At 41.8% G+C, this 20,687-nt stretch overlaps 1 long non-coding RNA gene across 1 annotated transcript in view; it reads left to right on the top strand.

Moving 5' to 3' along the window:
- The window catches only part of LOC123601580, a 34,792-nt gene extending 22,760 nt beyond the window's left edge, over positions 1-12,032 (top strand). The window contains exons 4-5 of the long non-coding RNA XR_006714172.1: positions 8,916-9,035; positions 11,945-12,032. This is a non-coding gene — a long non-coding RNA (uncharacterized LOC123601580). The remainder of the gene's footprint in view (positions 1-8,915; positions 9,036-11,944) is intronic.
- The last annotated feature ends 8,655 nt before the right edge of the window (positions 12,033-20,687 follow it).

Raw genomic sequence — 20,687 nt, forward strand, 5'->3', positions numbered from 1 at the left:
AGTGCTGAAACGCTTCCTTATTCTGCTTTGGTGCTGAATCAGCCACGGGAGTCATGTCTACTTCCTGGGCTGCAAGATAGCAGCCCCAAATAACGACAATAATAATAACAACACTAATGATGGCAAGCACCATCATCATCTTGTTTGGTCCAGACAGATCACCTTTGATCTGGGGATTTCTAAGCATGTTGCCAACATGATCCAGCAGCTAGTGTCATTATCTCCCTTTACAGACAGAGAAAATGAGGCACAAGATGTTTAAGCTAGAGGCTCAAGGTCATGCGAGGCATCATTAGTGGAGACATGTGAGGAACTCAAGTCGTTAGCTCTGAAATAAAATCTGTAGGCACTTAACAGGCTTTAGGTTGGCAATGGCTGCTCTTTATGAGGACGGTATATTTTTATAAACCATGCCATAAAACTGAATACCGATCATTAGATTTCATTTCAAGCATGTCTTTCACAATCTTAAATGCTGTGAGCATGTGGCAGATAGTCAGTCCCCTGCTCCAAACAGCCTGTTCCACACATAGTCCTTTGTAATACTCAGTGGATCCCCAGTGGTTCAGGAAGGTGAACCCTCTCTACCAAGAATCAAAGCTGGCATTGTATGACAGAAGGAACATTGGTCAAAGTCTCAGGGAGGGGGGCCTCAATGTATCGTTTTCCCCCAGCTTTATGGAGGTATAATTGACAAATAAAATTGTATATATTTAGAACGTAAAACGTGATGATTTGACATAACTTCTATTTTGTGCAGTGGTTACCCCAATTCTGTTAACTAACACATCCATCACTTCACAGAGTTACCTTTCTTTTTCTTTTTCTTTTTCTTTTTCTTTTTTTCTTTTTCTTTTTCTTTCTTCTTCTTTTTCTTTTTCTTTTTCTTTTCTTTATGTGTGTGTGTGCCTGTGTGTGTGTAGAGAGAGAGAGAACGCTTAAGTTCTACTCTCTTAGCATTATTTTATTATTTTTTTTTCTTAGCAAATTTTAAATACACAACACAATATTATTAACTATGGTCACCATGTTGTACATTAGATCCCCGGAGACTATTCAGCTCGTAACTGAAGGCTTATACCCTTTGCCCAGCTTCTTCCCACCTCCTTAATATCTCAGTCCCTGAAAACTATCATTCTGCTCCATTTCTCTAAGTTTGACTTAAAAAAAATTTTTTTTTAATTTTTGTTTTTTGAGACAGAGACAGAGTGAGAGTGGGGAAGGGGCAGAGAGAGAGAGAGAGGGAGACACAGAATCCAAAGCAGGCTCCAGGCTCCAAGCTGTTAGCACAGAACCTGATGTGGGGCCTGAACTCACGAACTGTGAGATCATGACCTGAGCCGAAGTCGGACACTTAACCAACTGAGCCACCCGGGTGCCACCCACCCTTTTTTTTTTGGTTAAGATTCCATATATAAGTGAGATCATACTGTTTTTTCTCTGGCTAATTTTACTCAGCATGTCTTCTAGGTTCTTCCATGTTGTTGCAAATGGCAGAATTTCCTTCTTTCTCATGGCTGAAATAATGTTCCTATATATATATACATGTATATATATATATACAAATTTTATAATTGTTTATTCTATTTCCATGAAAAACATCAATGGAATTTTGATAGGGATTACATTGAATCTGTAGATTGCTTTGGGTGGTATGGACATTTCAACAATTAATTCTTCCAATTCATGAATATTTATATATTTCTCAATTTCTTTCATCAGTGTTTTACAGTTTTCAGCATACAGATCTTTCAGCTCCTTGTTTAAATTTATTCTTAAGTATTTTATTGTTTTTGATGCTATTATAAATGGGATTGTTTTCCTAATTTCTCTTTCTGATGCTTTGTTGTCAGTGTATAGAAATGCAACTGATTTTTGTATATTAATTTTGTATCCTGCAACTTCACTGAAATTATTTATTAGTTCCAACAGTGTTTGGGTGGAATCTTTAGGGTTTTCTATATGTAGGATCATGCCATCTGCAAGCAGAGACAATTTTACTGCTTCCTTTCTGATTGGATAGCTTTTGTTTTGTTTTGTTTTTCTTGCTTACTTGCTCTGCCTAGGATTTCTAGTACTACACTGAATAGAAGTGGCAAAAGTAGACATTCTTATCTTGTTCCTGATCTTAGCGGAAAAACTTTCAGCTTTTCACTGTTGAGTATGATGTTAGCTGTTGGGCTTTCATATGTGGCCTTTATTATGCTGAAGTACCTTCCTTCTATACCAAATTTCTTGAGAATTCTTGTCATGAAAGAATGTTGAATTTTATTAAATGCCTTTTCAACTTCTATTGAGACGATAATATGATTTTTATTCTTCATTCTGTGAATGGGTGTATTACATTTATTGATTTGCAGATGTTGAATCATCCTTGTCTCCCAGGGGTGAATCCAACTTGATCATGATATATGATCCGTTTAATGTGTTGTTGAATTCTGTTTGCTAGTGTTTTGTTGAGGATTTTTGCATCTATATTCACTGGGGATATTGGACTATAATTTTTTATTCTTGTAGTATTGTTGCCTGGCTTTGGTATCAGGGTGATGCTGACCTCAAAAAGTGAATTTGAAAGTGTTCCTTCCTCTTCAGTTTTTGAGAAGGGGTTGAGAAGGATTGGTATTAATTCTTCTTTAAATGTTTGGTAGAATTCACCACTAAATCCAGTCCTGGGCTTCTGTTTGTTGGAAGGTTTTTGATTACTGAGTCAATATCCTTACTCACTATTGGTCTGTTTAGATTTTTTATTTCTTTGTGATTCAGTTTTGGTAGGTTGTATGTTTCTAGGAATTCTTGGACTTCTTTTAAGTTATGCAACTTGTTGGCCTATAATTGTTCATAGTAGTCTTTTATGATTCTTTGTATTTATATGGTATCTCTTGTTACATTTCCTCCTTCATTTCTGGTTTTATTTATTAGAGTCTTCACTCTTTTTTATTATTTATCTAGCTAAAGGTTTGTCAATTTTGTTTATCTTTTTAAAACACCAGTTCTTAGTTTTGTTGGTATTTTCTATTGTATTTCTTGTCTATTTCATTGATTTCTCCTCTGCTTTTTTTTTTTTTTTAATTTCCTTCCTTTTGTTGACTTAGTTTGCTCTTTTTCTAGCTCCTTGAGGTATAAAGTTAGGTTGTTTATTTGAGATCGATCTTTTTTCTTAATGTAGGCATTTGTTGCTATACATTTCCCTATTAAAACTGGTTTTGCTGTATCCTGTAAGGTTTGGTATGCTGTGTTTCAATTTCCATTTGCTTCAGGATATTTTTTTGATTTCCCTTTTCGTTTCTTTTGTGACCCATTCTTTGTTCAGGAGTGTGTTGTTTAATTTCCACATATTTGGAAATTTTCTAATTTCCCTCCTATTGTTAATTTCTAGTTTCATATCATTGTGGTCAGGAAAGATACCTGTATGATTTTAATGTCCTTAAATTTGTTAAGACCTGTTTGTGACCTAACATATAATCTATCCTGGAGAATGTTCCATGTGTGCCTGAGAAGAATTCATATTCTGCTGCTTTTGGATAAAAATTTTTGTGTATGTCTGATAAGTCCATTTGGTTCTAAAATATAGTTCAAGTCCAATGTTTCCTTATTGATTTTCTGCATAGATGATGTATCCATTGTTGAAAGTGAAGTATTGAAGTCCCCTACTATTATTCTATTTTTCAAATCTGTTAGTATTTGCTTACACAGGTGATCTGATGTTGGGTGCATATATGTTTATAGTTGTTATATCCTCTTGATGAATTGATCCCTTTAGCATTATAAACTAACCTTCTTTGTCTCTTGTTACAGTTTCTGACTCAAAATCTGTTTTTCTAATATATTATAGCTACTCTGCTCTCTTTTGCTTTCCATTTTTCATAGAATATTTTTTTCTCATCCTTTCGCTTTGCACCTATATATGCTTTTAAAACTAAAGTAAATCTTTTCTAGGCAGCATGTAGTTGGGTCTTGTATATATATATATTCGGCCTCTCTATGCCTTTTCATTTGAGAATTTAATCCATGTAGATTGAAAGTAATTATTGATAGACAAGGATTTACTAATTCCATCTGATTGTTTTCTGACTGTTTTGTGGTTCCTTTTTTCCTTTCTTTCTCTTTCGTGTCTTCCTTTGTTAATTGATGGCTTTTAGTGGTGGTGTGCTTTGATTCCCTTCTCTTTATCTTTTATGTATTTCATAGATTTTGCTTTGTGATTATCAGGAGGCTTACATAAAATGTCTTTTAGTTATAGTGGTCTATTTTAGGCTGATAACTTTGATTGCGTACAAAAAGTATACCCTTTTACTCTCCCCCTCACATTTTATTTTTGATATCACGATTTACATATTTTTATATTGTCTATCCATTCACAATTATTGTAGCCATAGTTATTTTTAATGTTTTTGTCATTTAACCTTTATACTAGAGTTAAGTGATATACACATCACCAGATTACAGTATTAGAGTATTCTGAATTGGCTATACACTTACCTTTACTGATGTGCTTTATACTTTCCTATGTTTTCATGTTACTAATTGGCATCCTTTCATGTCAGCCTGAAGAACATGCAGCATTTCTTGTAAGGCAGGTCCAGCAATGAACCACCTCAGCTTTGTTTGTTTGGGAGAGTCTTTATCTCTCCTTCATTTCTGGAGGACAACTTTGCCAGGTAATGTGTTTTTGGTTGGAAGTTTTTTTTTTTTTTCCTTCAGCATTTTAAATACATCATCCTGTTCTCTTCTGACCTGCAAGATTTCTGCTCAGAAGCCCACAGATTTCACTCATATGTGGAATTTAAGAAACAAAACAGATGGACATAGGGGAAGGGAAGGAAAAATAAAATAAAAACACAGAGGGAGGCAAACCCTTTAAATACAGAGACTCTTTTTAAAAAAAATTTTTTTTTCAACGTTTATTTATTTTTGGGACAGAGAGAGACAGAGCATGAACGGGGGAGGGGCAGAGAGAGAGGGAGACACAGAATCGGAAACAGGCTCCAGGCTCTGAGCCATCAGCCCAGAGCCTGACGCGGGGCTCGAACTCCCGGACCGCGAGATCGTGACCTGGCTGAAGTCGGACGCTTAACCGACTGCGCCACCCAGGCTCCCCTAAATACAGAGACTCTTAAATACAGAGAACAAACTGAGAGTTGCTGGAAGGGAGTTGGGTGGGGGGATGGGCTAAATGGATGATGGGCATTAAGGAGGGCACTTGTTGGGATGAGCCCTGAGTGTTACATGTAAGTGATGAATCACTAAATTCTACTCCTGAAACCATTGCTACACTATATGTTAACTAACTTGGATTTAAATAAGTAAATAAAAAGGAGTCCACTGATAATTTTATGGGAGTTCCTTTGTTTGTGAGGAGTTTTTTTCCTCTCTCTCTGCTTTAAAAAGACTCTTTGATTTTAGATGGTTACATTAAAATGTGTCCTGGAGAAGATCTTTTTGGGTTGGATTTTTTGGGGGACCTATGAGCACCATGAACTTGGATATCTAAATTTCTCCTCAGATTTGGAAATTTCTTAGCCATTATTTCTTTAAATAAGGTTACCACCTTTTTCTTTCTTTTCCATCTGAGACTCCAATAATGCATGGGTTGTTTTGCTTGATGGCATCCCATTAATTCACATAGGCTTTCTTCACTTTCTTTCGTTCTTTTGTATTTGTTCTCCTCTAAATGGATAATTGAAAATGACCTGTCTTTGCACAGATTCTTTCTTTTGCTTGATCAAGTCTGCTGGTGATGCTTTCCATTGCATTTTTCATTTCATTCATTGTATTTTTCAGATTCGGAATTTCTGCTTGGTTCTCTTTTATGATTTGTATCTCTCTGTTAAAGTTTTTGTTTTACTTGTATATTGTTTTCTTGATTTCAATTGAATCGTCCTGTGTTTTCTTGTAGCTCACTGAGCTTTCTTAAAGTAACAACTTTGGATTATTTATTGAACAATTCATGGATCTCCATTTCTTTGTGGTTAGTTACTGGAAAATTATTGTGTCCCTTTAGTAGTGTTATATTGCCTTGGTTTTTCATGTTCCTTGAAATCTTCCATATACCATCTTCACATTTGAAGAAGCAGTCACCTCCTCCAGTCTTTACCGACTGGCTTTGGGAGAGAAATACCTTCTGTCTCAGCCCTGCTAGGGATTCTTTGCCTTTCTCAGATCTTTTCTACGGACTGACCTGCTTTACACTTCTTGCACCCTCCCGGTGGCAGGGGGATTCTTAAAATTGTATGCCTTCTCTCAATCCTGCAAAGCCAGGCCACCACTGACAGATTCCCATTTGCTTACCCTAGGGCAGTGCTTAATCTCAACTTCCTCCCAATCCTGCAGAGTTGGGCTGGCTTTCTCTGCATGCTCACTAGCTGTCTACAAAGGCTTGCCCTTGCTTCCTTCATAGGAAGCCAGCCATTGGGTGGGGGTATGTGTAGGTGGGGTGCGTAGAACATTGGGGGCGCCTCTGGGAGAGTTGGGGGAATATGCAGATGAGACAGTCCCAGCAGCTTGTTGTTAGGCTTCTTGATGGAGTCTACAAAATGGTTAGTAGAATCCACATTCAGGAGACCTCAGTTTGAACTACAGCTCTGCCTTTACTGCCTGTGCCACCTTGGAGAAGGGACTTAGATTCACTGGGCCTCCTTTTCATCTTCAATTGTAATGGGAAAGATTTGCATTAAATCATTGATGCTACATTTTAAAAACGAACTCATGGTTGTGTGGCAGTTCTTTCTACCACATTTTTTCCTCCAAACTTCTGAGGTTTCAGAGAATCTGCCATCTCTCAGTTTTGAGTCTTTGGAGTGCTCTACATCGTCTTTGTTGCTATGCTATCTATTTTCAAAGGCTTTCAAACTTTTTAAAGCAACATAGATCCAGAGTTCAGTGAAGGAAACAGCCACCACTCCGTGTATTTCAAGAAGAAGGGAATTCAGTCCAGGGAATTACAAGCTTATGGAACTGTTGTAAGAGCTGGAGAAGTGGAAATCTAGACAGTTCCACTGGGGAGCACTATTTCAAAGTGATCCCGTTGTAGTTGTGATCCAGAGATTAGGAAACTGCTGCCCTGGCTGCTTTCACCACAAGTGCCTCTGGCACCCATGAAGCTCGTGATTAACTCTGGAATGAGGAGTCCAGTGGCCGAAATGGCTCTAAGCATTCATGTTTCTACTATAATGCTGCTTCACACAAGGGCATTATTTGGGGAAACTAATTTATTTCTAGAACCATACCTTCAAAGTGTCTGGGAAATGTTGGTTTTTCCTTTCTAGCTCTCGAGTTACAGGGAATGGGAAATTAGTGCCAACAGTCCTATTCAGCATGAACACTTGTTCAGATTTCATCTTACATGATGTATTAGTCAGGATAGGCTCTGTTATGCTGCCGTAATAAACAACCCTAAAATTTCAGTGATCTAATACAATAAACATGGATTTCTTACTCACCAAATATCTGTTGCAGGCTGGTTGACCTTCCTCAAAGGTGCACCGTCTAGAACAAATGACTTTCAAGACATTAAGGCAGGGGAAGGGAAAGGTAGAGGGGGCACATCAGCTATTAGTTGCTTCAGCTCAGGAGTGGCACATGTCACTTATGCCCATAGTCTATGGCCAGAGCTAACCCTATTGCTGCAAACTAAGCTGGGAGGCAGGCTAGAAAATTAGGAGCGCACATAAAATACTTGGTGAATACTTATTTTCAGTCACGGAAAAAAGGGAGCACTTGGGTTCTAAGTGGGTTGATCCTGCTGTCAGTCTCCCTTTCCCTCTGTGAAAGCCTCTGAAGACAAAGATCCCAGGGCTCCTCAAATACAGATGTGCCTGCCTTACATACTAAAAGACTTTTAGAAGATAAATTCAGAAATATCTATCCAACTAGACTGTGGTGAGCAGAATGAGGCTGAAATGGAATACTTGACTCCCAAGTCCAGAGCTTCTGGACAGAGTCTGAGTGTTTATTTTTTTTTTATTTTTTAAAAATGTTTGTTTGTTTATTTATTTTTAGAGATATAGTACAACCAGGGGAGAGGTAGAGAGAGAGAGAGAGAGAGAGAGAGAGAGAGAGAGAATACCAAGCAGGCTCTGCACTGTTAGCAAGAGCCCCATATGGGGCTCAAACTCATGAACTGTAAGATCATGACCTGGGTCGAAATCAAGATTTGGTTGCTTAGCCTATGAGCCACCTCAGCACCCCCCAAAATTGACTTTAAATAATACTTACTGGCACTCCTGGGCACGTTTCAAATACAACTGTGTGATCTTGAGCAAGTTATATTACATTTCTACATCTCTGGTGTGAGGATTAAATGAGAAAATGCATTTTAGGCACGTAGCAGAGAATCAGAAGATCCTCAGCAAGGACTGGGGATAAAACCAAATGTAGAATCCCATTTGGTCTGTTCAACAAACCTGGTGGATGGGAAGCAAAGGGGTGATGGTCAGTAAGAGATGGCAGTGTCCCCAGGGACCAGCAAGAGTGAGAAATCTTTCCTAGCCCTCGGCAGATGAACCCAGTGAACACTGGAGCCACGGGAGATGGGCTGTCTCTTGGGATCCATGATCATGGCTCAGGGGACATAGCTATCGAGACAGTCCTGGCCCAGTAGTAAGGGAGTGAGGGCAATTAATTGCTCATCCCTCTCTTCTCTTGCCTCCCAATCTCCTCCTGACATCTCCCACCAGCTGAGCATCACTAGAAGGCAGAGGGTAAAGGAGGCTGGGAATGGAGTCCATAGAGGTCAACTTCTTGAGGCCCATAGTAGAGCCTGGTCCACAGAAGAGAATTTGCAGAGCTGGGGAGCAGAGCAGAATCAACCCCAAGCAAGAGGCTCCTCAAACTCTCAGAGCCAAGAAACCAGGACACCCCTCCCCCCAGCAGTTGCTCAAACATGGGCTGACCCTCTCTTTCTTTCTCTCCCACAGCAGTGGTAAAGAAACCGTGGACCAAGTGGGCTGTTGGACAGAGGAGTCGCCACGCTATAACTGGGAGTAGAGGAGATACCTGATTTCTTTGGCTTGTCTTTCCCAGAAGATGAGGAGCAGGTATGAACCAGCACTCTCCCCCAAGACAAATGTCTCTCTATTCATGGGAGGAGTAGAGCAGACTCACATTTGTCGTTGATGACACATGGCATACGGAGTTGGCCCTTTATGTATATTGCCTCTTTGAATCCTTAGGTGATTAACTTGTGGAAATCAACAGCTCCAGGGCCAGCTACCATTGGAGGGGACAGTCAGGCCTAGCTCTTAGAAACCTGGTGACACTTAGGAAGTTTGACTGCAAAGCCTCCCCTGCTCTCTGGCTCTCTGAGACCCACCTCAGCCCTGTGGGCCAAGCACCCATGTATCTCTCCTATCAGGAGAAAATAAAATGTCTGGTGAAGTTATTCACTCCAGGTGTTAGGAACTTAATGCATAATACCTCCCAGGAGAATGTGTATTTCTCAGGACAGCCAGAGAGTGGGTGGTACTGAACCAAAAGAGTGAATCACTAATAGTGGAATCCCAGGCATTTGGGGAGGTCATATTTCTTGGGTGGGTTCCTTCCTGACATTGTTTATATTATATAAAGTTGACAGCCACCTATTGTCCCCCTAAAGGAGATTGTCCCTATGGGTGCGGTGATGATGAGGAAAGAGAAGAACATTCAGGCTGGAGCCAGGGTGGTCTGATTTTCAAAAACAAATCTGTCCCTTAGAATGAGAGGTGGCTTAAACACTCACACAGCCTCCCCAAGTGTGGTGAAGAGATCCTGTCTCCCCTCTGCAACCAGGTTCTCTTCACCTGGAACGTGGTGCTGTCATTATGCAATGTCCCTGTTGGCAGAGGTGTTTGGGTCCCTTGTTTTCAAGTCTGTGCCATTTCCAAGAAGGAGCTGTGGCCTTTGAGTAGGACTGAGCTACTGAATAGCAGCCCCAGTGCCAAGTGAAGGAGCCAAGAAGAGGCAGAGAAGAGAAAGTCACGACTGTCACACAAAGATGAGACAGCCGCCCCCCGTGGTAGCTGGATGGCAGTCCTGTTGTCCTGCAGCGACCTTGGGGGCACACTGGGATCAAAGTCGGGCTGCGGGCAGAAAGAAGCCAGGCCAGGCCAAGCAAGAGAGAAGGGCAAAGCCCCTGGGTGGTAGGATGTGAGAAAAGTTACTTTCGTCAGGAGGGTATCACTCGACATTCAAATCCAGCGCCCCATGAATTTATAAAAGCCAGGCTCAAGGAAAAGTTTTTCCTATTAGTCTTAACCACATCATCAATAACAATAATCACTGTTACTATTTCTTAAGTGTTTAATCCAAAGCCAGTATTGAAGTTATCGACTGAAGTCCTTACGAAGGTCTAATTCACTCATCCAGCATGTATTTATTGAGTTTCTACTTAAGTCAGGCACTACCCTAGGCACTTAGGGAAGACCAAAGGCTAGGACAGACAAAACCCTGGTCCCAGCAGCAGGGTCACCACATGCAATTAACACATCACTCTAGGGGGCACCGTATGATGCCTGGGCTACTTTGTGTATTGAGCAGCCTGGCGGCCCCTGTCTGCGGTGCTCTCATTCTAGCAGATGTAATCGAATACCAATAAGGTGGGCGAAATTCTCCTATTACAGTTTGAGACACAGAGGGCTAAGTAACTTGCTGAGTTTTTCAGCCCCAAATGACTGAGCCACAATTTATACCTAAAGACCTTGCAATTCACCTGTGCCACGTATGTGCCATTCTCTCCCTGGTGGGTGTAGAGATGAAGGCGTAGACAGGCTCATAAAGGCAGAGCTGGGTTGGTTGGCCCAGTAGCAGTACTGTGTCCTGACTGGATAGACTGGAACCAGCTCAGTGGTAACAGAGAATCTCTTGGGGAAGGCTGACTTAGCTATAGGAAGGTTTGATAACATCAGCTGCCTTCATAGTAAGGGTGGGGGACTGGCCTTTTTATTTTTATCAGCTGGGGACTTATGTAGAAAGGTCCATCCCTGGGTAGACCTTGCTGTCTTGCAGGGCCAGAGGCAGCTATTGATTCTTGCATGTATTTATCGTTTATGAAATATCCTAGTTATATATGGCAGAGAAGTAGGTCCAGGTTTGTAAGGGTAGGCTCCAAACTCCTCTGGTTGAGAATGGAGTAGGACAGGTGCCCTTGGACAGGTTTCCTGAATAAAATGTTCATGTGCAGCCAGAACGGAGAAGGTGCTCTCCTCTGATGAGCTCATTCTGCTAAGGTTGGATCTAGTTTTCAGCGAACAGCATGAGTCTTGCCTTTGGACCAGACTCTGTGCTACCCCAGTCATGAAAGGAGGACAGCCACGTCTACGTTCTTCTGCCTTTTGTCCAAGCTTCTGTCTTGAAGGAAGAAAGATGGCCTCTGGTTGTCGTCCCCTCCTCTTCTGCTGGGTGTCCCTTCTCCCACCTGCAGGTGTACCAGTGTGTGGCTTCTGAGCCAACCTTCTGAGACCTGAACTGGACCGCCAGAGATCTAATGGCTGCTGCTTTGGCGCGGCAACCCTTGAGACTTGACACAGTTTTTCGTTAGCCCCCTGGAGAAATGGAGAGGCAAAAGTAATAGAGGACAGAAGGTTATTTGGTGCCAGAGACTGGGAAAAGGGGAAAGGTAGAGGGAAGCTCGGTGTCCTAAAAACAAATTTCACCTCCCTCTCCGTTTTACCTAAGACGGGTGTTGCCTAGACAGCGTAAGTTCTGCAAAAGTGATTTTCGTGATGGTTTGGGCCAGGGGTGACAAACGTCTGGCACATTTGCTGTCATCCGTCTTCTCCCCACACCTTCTCCTGGCCACTGGGATGGTAGTTTCAGACCCTTCTCAAATCAGCATTCCGTGCAGGCTCCATCCATCATAGTTGGCCTTTGAGATGAAGTCCCCTCCCCGTGCCTGTTTAGAGGCCTTTTGCTGTGAATTCTTTATGGTAGCTTTTTCCTGAGGTATCTTCTCTTATTGTATCTTTCGCAGAACCTGGAAAGTCCGAACACAATTTGGTGGTTGACTCACAGAATGTCCTCTGAATCGATGACCTTCGGTGTGTGCCAAAGCTGACTGACTCACTGGTCTCTTCCCCCAACCAAGCTGGTTCTCTGGGCTCGGCAGGAGTCCTGACTGAGACCTCTCCTTACTCCATATTCTCTTTATTACTAATGAGGCGTGGTTCCTTAATTACTAGGTGCTGGATACCAGAATTGATTTCCTTTGTTTCAGTGAATTTAGGAAAAGGCTTATGACTATTTCTTGCGCTTGACATGAACTGCTTGATTTTTTTTTTTTTTTTTAATTTCCGGCCTGCAAAGGTCACTGAAGGGAGACAAGGCAAAGTGACGCCTAGAGCATCAACAAGTATGAAATTCACCTTTATCATTGAAGCATTCAGATCCTTTGATACACGTTCCCTGGACACTCTGCTGCCTTATTTAAAGTGAAAAACAACCAGAATGTGGGAGGTGCCCCAGGTAGCTCAATATTCTGTGAGCTAAATGAGTGATATCAGTATATTAAATCACTAATAGCCCTCGTTGTAAAAAACTGTTCCAACATAGATGAGCCTAAATTTCCTACCTTAGGGTGTCCCACCTCTTGAACATAACTGACTCCTTAATGATTCAGAGTTTCAAAGCCTCAGGGTCCTAATCCTGAGAAGCAGAGAGTGGGGAAATTTTGCTGAAGTTTGTTGGCTGGCTACAGGATCTATTAAGAGATTGTCTTTGTTGGTATTAAATCCAAGACTTTTTTTTTTTAAGCCATTTTTTTTTTTTTTTTCTCATGAAAACTGTAAAGTTAATGAAGGTAGAGGCTGGTTAGAGTTTCATTTATTAAAAAAAAAATTTTTTTTTAACGTTTGTTCATGTTTGAGAGACAGAGCATGAGTGGGGGAGGGGCAGAGAGAGAGGGGGAGACACAGAATCCGAAGCAGGCTCCAGGCTCTGAGCTGCCAGCACAGAGCCCGATGCGGGGCTTGAACCCACGAACCACGAGATCATGACCCGAGCTGAAGTCGGCGCGTAACCGACCAAGCCACCCAGGCGCCCCTAGAGTTTCATTTAATGGATAAGCTCTTTCTCGAAGTCTTGGAGCGCTTATGTCCGAGGGGAAAATGTGTAGTTGTGATGATCTGTGTTGGCCATTCCAGCACAAATAGCCTGAGGTTGCAATGGTTAGAATCATCCACACTGTCCCTGCCAAAACACGGATCCTGGCAGGTCACCTAGCCTCTGTTGGCCTCAGTTTCCTCCTCTGTAAAATGGGCGGAATAATCAGGCAAGGTGCAGTATTTAACCTAAGTGAGAAAAGTGGATTATTATTGCCCTAAAAAACCTGTAGTAAGACATTAAAAATATTTTTATTCAATTGCACGTTGAAATTTATTTTTAAAATAGGGTTTATTGAGGCATCTGGGTGGCTCAGTCAGTTAAGCGTCTGACTCTTGATTTCGGCTCGGGTCATGATCTCATGGCTCACGAGTTTGAGCCCCGTGTAGGGCTGTGCTCTGACAGTGTTGAGCATGCTTGGGATTCTGTCTTTGTCCCTCTCTCCCTCTCTCTCTGCCACTCCCCCACACGTGCACACTACCCCCCTGCCGCCCCCGACCAAAGAAATAAATAAACTTAAAAAAAAGATAAAATAGGATTTGTTGAATGGGTGATGGATATTAACAAGGGCACTTGTGAAAAGCACTGGGTGTTACATGTAGGTGATGAAATCACTAAATTCTACACCTTGCCAAAATGAAGCTCTCTACCCATTAACTAATAACTCCCTATTTTCCTCTTCCCCAGTCCCTGATAAACACCATTCTATTTTCTGTCTCTAGGAACCTGACTATTCTAGATGCCTCATATAAATGGGACCGTTTCTAGTCATTTTTATAAATGGGTCTTCTTAAAAAATATGAACTTAGCCTAATGAATATGTAATTCATCATCCTGATTTCTAAACATTTTAAACATCTTATAAGATATTATAAACATCTTTTTGTATTGCTACATCCTCTATATGAACATACCGCAAAGGCTGGGCATTATCACATTGAGTGGATATATCATTCATTATTATTCCTCCGTAGTTTCAACTGCTTGCTATTTTAAAGAATGTGTTGAAACAGTTTTGTGTAGAGCTTTTGTCATATTGAGGCTCACGGTCTTTAGGGCAGATTCAAGAACTTAATGACTGGCTTGAAGGGAATGAGAACATTTTCAGGCTCGTGATCTACATTACCGAATGGCTAGGAAAAATTTTCAGATGATGTCATTGACAGCTGGGTGGGCTTCCTCTGGGGCTGTGAGGTCCTAGTCTCTTAGGACGGTGACCGCTTGTAGGGCTGATTCAAGCACTGACTGTGGTGGTGGGAGGGGCAAGGATAGTTCCAAAATTCCTCTGTGGGAGAGGATTAGACATGCTGATGTCTTCATTAGGGGGGAAGCAGAACATGTGAAACAAGCCCTGTTTTCCCTTTCAATGTGTGCTTTTTCGGGGGCAGCCTGGAGGTGTGCTGATGGCGGTTATGGAGAGTCTAGAGCCTTCTCCCACCCTAAACCACCTTTGGTTCCTCCAGCTGGTGGGATGGGCACTAGTGACCTTTTAAGTCTTTCCCATCTCTGTGTTTTTGTGATTCCAGGGCTCTGCCACTGTGCAGGTCCACTGGCTGGACTCATCCACTTTAGTTTTCTCATGTCAGCGTGGGTCATCCAAACCTCTCTTTGGTTCTGTCCCAAGTGTCACAGAGAGGTGGACCCACCCTCTCCCTTCCCAGGAAAGCCCGTGTTGCAATGAGCACTCCTGTGCTTCTCCCCAGTGCTTTCTCGGTAGCACAATCGGATGACACTGCTTTCGCTGCCCTCAGCTGCCCTCCGAGAAGACGTCACAACCGCGAAAGATCCCAATCAGTCTGCTTTCTCCCTGTGGCACTGTGTGCTTTGGCTGCCTGGCCAGAAAGCTGGGCCTATTTTTACCTATCATTCTGATACTATCTCGGGTATAATTGGAATCGAGCTCTCAGTGTGGAAATTCTTACTCAGAACACAAAGGATTGAAGAGAACTCGGAGGCTGAACTCTGGAAGGACTCTTGCCCGACTCCTCTTGGCAGAGATGGCTCTGGTTTCTCGGAGCGGTGGTATGGCCAACAGGTGGGTGTTGCCCAGGAAATTATTTTTTCTGCTTTCTCAGTAGCTATGGGCCATGGGGAACACTGCCATTTCTGGCCTTCTCTGCATTATTTGATGAAAATGCAGGTGAACTGCCCTGTGGTTTAATTCCAATGGCAGAGCAGTTAGCATTTGCTGGTTCTTCTTGTCCCAGTGGGAACGCTGGTTTGCATCTCACTGTGCTTCCCTTGAGATGTTGTGTGGGGTCCTTTAACCTGCAACGTGCCCCTCTGAGTGACGCCCACCCAGATTCCAATCAGATCTAAATCAATGGTCTCAGCCTTGAGAGCTACCTGTGTGTGTAAAGGCCTACAAGTGCTGCCCACACCAGCAATATCAGCTGAAGAGTGTTTTCAAGGGACATCATTTCAATGATCCGTGACATCTGTTTCTTTTCTGAGTTTTTCCCTGCACAGCTAATGCAATGATTGTTTTTAAATTAGATTCTCTTTTTTTCTGTCATTCCTGTTATTTCTTATGTGAGGCTGATTCTAACATAATAGCCAACAGTGGACGCACATTTCCTAGACAAAGTCATGATTTTATGAAGACAGGAAAGGGCTTATGATAATTTCTGTGAAATCCATATTTGATCGTTCGTCTCCTTTTTCAGCTGAGAGGTGAGTTCTGACAGTGCTCAGTACAAAAAAGATAAGGTTGTGGTTTTCTTTCTTATATTTTAACTATTTTTAAATCTTTATTATGGAACCAAAGCAGGCAGAAGTGGAATAACTCAACATACCCTAGATAGCTACCCCCAAGGCTCCATGTTGATCAACCTTTGGCCAATTCTGCCTCTTCTGATCTCCATCCACTCGCTGACTCCAGATTCCTTCAGAGCATATCTTAGACATCCTGTCATTTCACACCTAAGTTTTGTACTATGTGGCTCGAGAAGAGAAACATTCCTTTGAAAAGTCTATCTCTACTTTTTAAATGGAGAAACACGTGGAGCATTTTCAGAGAGGATTTAGAAAAGGATGATACTCTCTCTCTTTAATTAAAAATTGATTAAACTAATCCACATTAATTGTTACTAGGACAGACGTATTAGGAATAGGAATGGGAATAGATACAATTAAAGAGAAGTCATTCAGAAGGATATGTTGTAATTTTTTAGTCACTTGTTGAAATCAAGGCTTTATTCTGCAGAACACAATTATTCACTTGGTTCAGAATTATATACGTTGAATGTATCTCGCCAGAGGTAAGCTCAGGTCCAACTGATTTACTTTTCCATTTGCGTGACTGTGGGTTAGTCATGTTAGCTTTGTCTAGATGTCTCCAAGCATTTTTGACTGCATACTTCTATCAGTAAAGAATTAAGCGTGTATCCATAGTATGCATTATTTATTTAGAAATGGTCTGTATACTCTATTATGGTGGTAAGTGAAGAATATTGTAAACCACATATAAAATAGAAACTAAAGAATTAACTGATAAATAGGTTATCAGCAGGTCTAATAGGTACAGCAGGTCTAATATGTTCTTCCTGCCCTCAGTGGATATTCTTGTGCGTGCCCCAATTTGAAGACAACTGGAGAAGGCAGTGCGAGGCAATATACATCATAGCGAGGTATCAGTTGTCAAGCAGGACTGCCTGGGTTTGAATCCTGGTGCCACTGCTCCTTAGCTGTGTGATTTTGTACACATCACTTAGCTCCTCTAAATCTGTCCTCTCATTTGTAATACGAAGGCATTCATGCCTTATAGGGTATCGTAAGGTTTAATCCTTGCGCAGTGCCCATTGTGTGGTAAGCATTCAATACATTTTAGCTAATAATGATGACGATGATAATGCAGTCCTAGAGGGCTGGACCAAGGTTCGGCTTCCTCTTTGTACAGAGTGCCTGGCACACACTTATTGGCACTTATTTCAGTGTTCGGTGTGCTGATGGTGGTGTGGGTGGTGACACGGGGATGGTCATACTGATGATCAAAAACACAGCGTACGTATCGTCACTCACTCGGTTTTATTTGCATTGATGATGATGGTGACAGTATGATGACGGTTACAGGGACGGTCACATTGAGAGTGGTGAATATGACCAGCAGCAGAAGCCCTTTTGCATTCCCTACTGGAACTACATCATCAGTGTTTGCATTTGTCTTTCCTAAGAATTTACCCATCTGACAAATATGTTGACTAACTTGTTTTGCTGTCTCCCTTCCTGGCCTCTCTGCCCTGTTGATCTGTCGTGCTGCTCTGCCCTCCTCTTGTGCTCTCGTGTCTCCATCTCTCTGTAGAGCCTGCTGCTCCGCTTGCCCACACACAGGTCCAGGAGACGAACCAGCCCCTGTTCAGCGCAGGGCCATTTCTTTGCCAGTGGCTATTTGGTTCTCATGTCAGAGAAGCTGCCTATCAGCCCCTGAGGACTATGGGTAGTGCTAGAACCTATGAAGTGTGGCCCTTTATGGCCTTGTGCAAGACCACATGGCCTTTATGGTCTGTGTCTTTTCAGGTGTGAAAAAGGGCAGATGTGGTAGGAAGTAAACTCATCTGCTTATGTAAATCTGGGGCAAATGCCCAAACCTGATCAGGCAGGGGTTCCTGGAATGCTCTTGTTCAGGAAGTCTGCCATCCAGCTCTGTGCCTCTGCTTCCCAAGGGAGGGAAGAGGGCTCCTGAGAAGGGCTGGATCCCCACTGGCATGAGATCTCAAGAAAGCTCTTGAGGAAGGACTTTCTCCTTTCCAAAATCAGGACAAAGGAAGGCTAGGGTTGTCCCCAGTGGTGCCAAAAGTAAGGGTGATTACAATAAAAATTTGCCTTAGGCTCTTTTTCTGGGGGCTTGTGTTTTTCCCATGAACCTCGTCGGCTGGGCTTTTGGGAAATATGCCCCACCCCCTCCAGGAGTGGTTCAGATTTTAAATGTTTAAGAAATTCAAAGGTCTGAGGTTGACATTTCATTGGAAGCACCCTGAACTCTTTCATTCTAGATATTGACTTGGGAATTAATCTCTTTAAGGAATTCCAAATAGAGTGGCCCCTCATACCCTTCCATTTTTAATCTTTGTCTATAGACCATGTGGTACCTACCTCTAATATTCTGAAAATGAGTACTGACACCTAAGAATATATGTTTATCTCTTCATACTAATTCTTCAACTGGGATGTTGCTCGTGTCTCAAAATGACTAGAGTATGGAGTATGTGATTCTGTAGAATGAGATTATGTGTTCCCAAAACACTAGCTAGGGCGAATTGCTCTTTAATACAAATATTCTAATGATTTCAAATACTTTATCAGTTCTATACTTAATTCTAAATATTCTTGGGGTTAAAATACACTTATCTAATAACCAAACAGTCATGCTATTCCAAACAGTTTGGGATTGCCTTCCCATCCACGGTTTTGGAAGTTTCCTTGGCTGGGAGACTCTAGGCCAGGGAAGAGAAATATATTTCTATTTGTGACTCTGATGAAGTGGACTGCATCCTTTGGATAGTCACTCGAACAAGGACTGGTCACGGGACTGATTTCTCAAGCAGAGGTGAAAATGAAAGCCAGGCTGCTGTGTGATTGGAGAGATGGAGCTTGCGTCCATACTTAGGAGCATTGTTTGTGCTAAATGTGGCCGACTTGCCAGTCACATGTATCATCTCCCTTTTCCAAATCCAACCCCTGATGATAGGAAAGGAATCAAAGAGAAGAAATATGTCCATCCACTGATGAACAGATACACAAAATATGGTACATTCACACCATGGGATATTATCCAGCCATAAAAAGACATGAAGCCTACGTCTACAAAATGGATGAATCCTGAAAATGTTACGCGAAGTGAAAGAGACCAGTCACAAAAGGTCACATATTGTACGATTCTGTTTATTTGAAAAGCCCCAAATAGGCAAATCCATAGGAATAGAAAGCAGATTGGTGGTTTCCAGGGGATGGGACCGAGGAGAAGCAGAGAGTGACTGCTTAATAGGTATGGGGTTTCCTTTTGGGGTGATGAAAATGTTTGGAACTAGATAGAGGTGATGGTTGCACAACATTGTGAAAGCGCTAATTGCCACTGAATTGTGTAATTTAAAATGGTTAAAATGAATTTTATGTCGTGTACATTTTACCTTGATAAAAACGGGTAAAGGGGCAAGAGGAGACATCGCTGCAGACATTTCCCAAATTTTGGAATATGAAAAACATTTGAAGAGATGGCAATTGACTTAACAGAGTGGAGGAAGCAATAACCTAAGTGACTAAGGGAGGAGGATAGGGGGTTGGTACCAATGAGAAATGAGCCACATTACTGGTCAGAACCATAGAAAGGCTGAGGCTTGGAGATACCAGGTGCTACAGCAGGTAGCAATAAACAGGGAGATTTCTTGAAATTCAAGATATAGAGAATTTGGATGCTAAGGTCTTTTTTTCCCCCTATGCCAAGCAGCCAGGAGATCCTTTCCTGCCCCTTTCTCTGAGTTGGAAAGACCTAGAGACAGTCAAGCGCAGGGTGGGATCCCATCTTAAAAACAAGGGAGAAGTTCAAGTTGACAGGTAAGACACCAGCTGTCTTTAGAATGCCCACAGCCAGGATTGAACCAGCCCCTTAGATTATCCTGCCCCAAGAAGAAGACTGGAATATTCCTTTCCAAAGAAACTGACTAGTCCAAAAGAAAACACCCATTTTCTTTTTTTTTTTTTTTTTAATTTTTTTTTTCAATGTTTATTTATTTTTTTGGGACAGAGAGAGACAGAGCATGAACAGGGGAGGGGCAGAGAGAGAGGGAGACACAGAATCGGAAACAGGCTCCAGGCTCTGAGCCATCAGCCCAGAGCCCGACGCAGGGCTCGAACTCACGGACCGCGAGATCGTGACCTGGCTGAAGTCGGACGCTTAACCGACTGCGCCACCGAGGCGCCCCAACACCCATTTTCTTAATAAGACCCTTATTTGGGGGACTTCCTCAGTAAAAAGGCAGCTCACTACATCAGCTCCTGGGGATGCTCCTGGTCAGGGTCCACCATGAACCCAGACCTTCTAATTGGTTGTATGATACTTTAGTTTTAATTATGGAAAGACAGGCTCACTTTTGATGAAGCTTCTAATATGAAAGAGAGAATAAAATAAAGAGGAAAAAAAAAACCTTGGTAGTATAAACAGAAAAGAAACTTGGCAGGAAAAGAAAATAAGTTAAAAAAACAGAAACTTATATAATTAATACCCTTTGGAGACATAAAGGGAATATTGCATCCCTGAAAGAAGTAAAAGTTGCTATGGAAACAGATAAATTAGAGGAGAGAAAAGAGCTCCTGGAAATTTAAAGAGTGAACAACAAAGTAAAAGTGAAAAATTAGACAGAAGATTGGAAGATAATGTTGAAAGAATAAAACTTCAGATTTCAAAAACAATGCAGAATCAACTTGGGAGGTGGTGTGCAACCAGAAGAAATTTCTGGAAACTAGAGGAAAGGGAGGGATCTATCTATGTGTCTATGTGTCTACGTATCTATGTGTCTATCTATCTATCTATCTATCTATCTATCTATCTATCTATCGATCTATGTGTCTATGTGTCTATGTATCTATGTGTCTATCTATCTATCTATCTATCTGTTTTTAAA

Source organism: Leopardus geoffroyi, chromosome D1 (genome assembly GCF_018350155.1).
Source record: "Leopardus geoffroyi isolate Oge1 chromosome D1, O.geoffroyi_Oge1_pat1.0, whole genome shotgun sequence".
NCBI classification, from domain to species: Eukaryota; Metazoa; Chordata; class Mammalia; order Carnivora; family Felidae; genus Leopardus; species Leopardus geoffroyi.